Source organism: Budorcas taxicolor, chromosome 6, assembly GCF_023091745.1.
Source record: "Budorcas taxicolor isolate Tak-1 chromosome 6, Takin1.1, whole genome shotgun sequence".
Lineage (NCBI taxonomy): Eukaryota > Metazoa > Chordata > Mammalia > Artiodactyla > Bovidae > Budorcas > Budorcas taxicolor.
Genome location: NC_068915.1, coordinates 74205772 through 74208439, shown reverse-complemented (window position 1 = coordinate 74208439; position 2668 = coordinate 74205772). Strand labels below are relative to the sequence as shown.

Genomic DNA, 2668 nt, shown 5'->3' with positions numbered 1-2668 from the left:
CAGTCACTCGTTCGTGTCTGACTCTTTGCGACCCCATGAATCGCAGCAAGCCAGGCCTCCCTGTCCATCACCAACTCCCAGAGTTCACTCAAACTCACGTCCATCGAGTCAGTGATGCCATCCAGCCATCTCATCCTCTGTCGTCCCGTTTTCCTTCTACCCCCAATCCCTCCCAGTATCAGAGTCTTTTCCAATGAGTCAACTCTTCCAAATATAAGGGTTCCAGTAAAAGAAGAGAAAAAGAAAGGGTATGAAAAAATTTTTGAAGAGATTATAGTTGAAAATTTCCCCAACAGGAAAAGAAAATAGTTGATCAAGTCGAAGAGGCACAGAGTCCCATAAGGGATAAACCCAAGGAGAAACAAGCCAAGACACATACTAATCAAACTAACAAAAACTAAATACAAAGAAAGAATATTAAAATCAGAAAGGGAGAAGCAACAAGTAACATATAAGGGAAACCTCAAATGCCTAACAGCTGATCTTTCAGCAGAAACTCTACAGGCCAAAAAGGAACAGCAGGATATATTTAAAGTATTGAAAGGGAAAATTCTACAACTAAGATTACTGTACCCAAGCAAGAATCTCATTCAAAATTGATGGAGAAATAAAAAGCTGTTCAGACAAGCAAAAGTTAAGAGGATTCAATACCACCAAATCAGCTTTACAACAAATGCTAAAGGGACTTATATAGTCAAGAAATACAATAAAAGAAAAAAGATCTACAAAATCAACCCCAAACAATTAAGAAATGGAAATAGGAACATATATATCAATAATTACTTTAAATGTAAATAAATTAAATGCTCCAAACAAAAGACACAGTCTGGCTGAATGGATACAAAACAAGACACACACACACACACACACACACACACACACACATGGTTTCCCTGGTGGCTCAGAGGTTAAAGCGTCTGCCTCCAATGCAGGAGATCCAGGTTCGATCCCTGGGTTGGGAAGACCCACTGGAGAAGGTAACCCACTCCAGTATTCTTGCCTGGAGAATCCCATGGATGGAGAAACCTGGTAAGCTACAGTCCATCAGGTCGCAAAGAGCGGGACACGACTGAGCGACTTCACTTACTCACTCACTGTCTACTAGACAGCATATTAAAAAGCAGAGACATTGCTTTGTCAGCAAAGGTCCGTCTAGTCCAGGCTATGGTTTTTCAAGTAGTCATGTATGGATGTGAGAGTCGGACTATAAAGAAAGCTGAGCACCAAAGAATTGATGCTTTTGAACTGTGGTGTTGAAGAAGACTCTTGAGAGTCCCTTGGACTGCAAGGAGATCCAACCAGTCCATCCTAAAGCAAATCAGTCCTGGGTGTTCATTGGAAGGACTGATGTCGAAGTTGAAACTCCAATAGTTTGGCCACCTGATATGAAGAGCTGACTCATTTGAAAAGACCCTGATGTTGGGAAAGATTGAAAGCAGGAGGAGAAGGGGACAACAGAGGATGAGATGGTTAGATGACATCACCGACTCAATGGACATGAGTTTGGGTAAACTCCAGGAGTTGGTGATGGACTGGGAGGCGTGGAGTGCTGTGGTTCATGGGTTCGTAAAGAGTTGGACACGACTGAGTGACTGAACTGAACTGAACCAGAAACCCACTTCAGACCTAAAGACACATACAGACTGAAAGTGAGAGGACGGAAAAATATATTACAGCAAATGGGAAACAAAAGAAAGTTGGAGCAACAATCCTTATATCAGACAAAATAGACCTTAAAATAAAGAAGATTACAAGAGATGAGAAAGGAGACTACATAATGATCAAGGGTTAAATTCAAGAGGAAGACATGACAAATGTAAATACCTATGCACTTAACATAGCACCACCTCAGTACACAAGACAAACATTAAAAGACATAAAAGGAGAAATTTACAGGAACACAATAATAGTAGGAGACCACAAAACCCTGATACCAAACCCAGACAAAGACAATGCACACAAAAAAACTACAGACCAATATCACTGATGAACATAGATGCAAAAATCCTTAACAAAATTTTAGCAAACAGAATTCAGCATCATATCAAAAAGCTCACACACTGTGATCTAGTTAGGTTTATTCCAGAGATGCAAGACTTCTTCAATATATGCAAATCAAACAATGTGATACACCATATTAACAAATTGAAAGATAAAAATCATATGATCATCTCAATAGGTGCAGAAAAAGCCTTTGACAAAATTCAGCAGACATTTATGATTAAAATTTTTCAAAAAATAGGCATAGAAGGAACCTACCTCAACATACTAAAAGCCATATGTGATAAGCCTACAGCAAACATTAATCCCCATGTTGAAAAACTGAAAGCATTCCTCTCACGATCAGGAACAAGACAAAGGTGTTCACTTTCACCACTGTTTTTCAGCATAATTCTGGAAGCCCTAGCTAGAGAAATCAAAGAAGAAAAAGAAATAAAAGGAATTCAGATTGGGAAAGAAGAAGTAAAGCTCTCACTGTTTGCAGATGACATGATACTGTACATCGAAAACCCTAAAGTTCATATCAGAAAATTACTAGAGCTAATCAGTGAATTTAGAAAGGTGCAGGATACAAAATCAATACACAGAAATCACTTGCATTTTTATATACTAACAATGAAAAACCAGAAAGAGAATTAAGGAATAAATCCCATTCACTATTGGAACA

At 38.8% G+C, this 2668-nt stretch overlaps 1 non-coding gene across 1 annotated transcript; it reads left to right on the top strand.

Moving 5' to 3' along the window:
• The first annotated feature begins 890 nt into the window (after positions 1–890).
• On the top strand, positions 891–962 carry TRNAW-CCA (transfer RNA tryptophan (anticodon CCA)). Its single transcript has one exon. It is a non-coding gene; the product is annotated as a tRNA-Trp (tRNA).
• Positions 963–2668: the final 1706 nt, after the last annotated feature.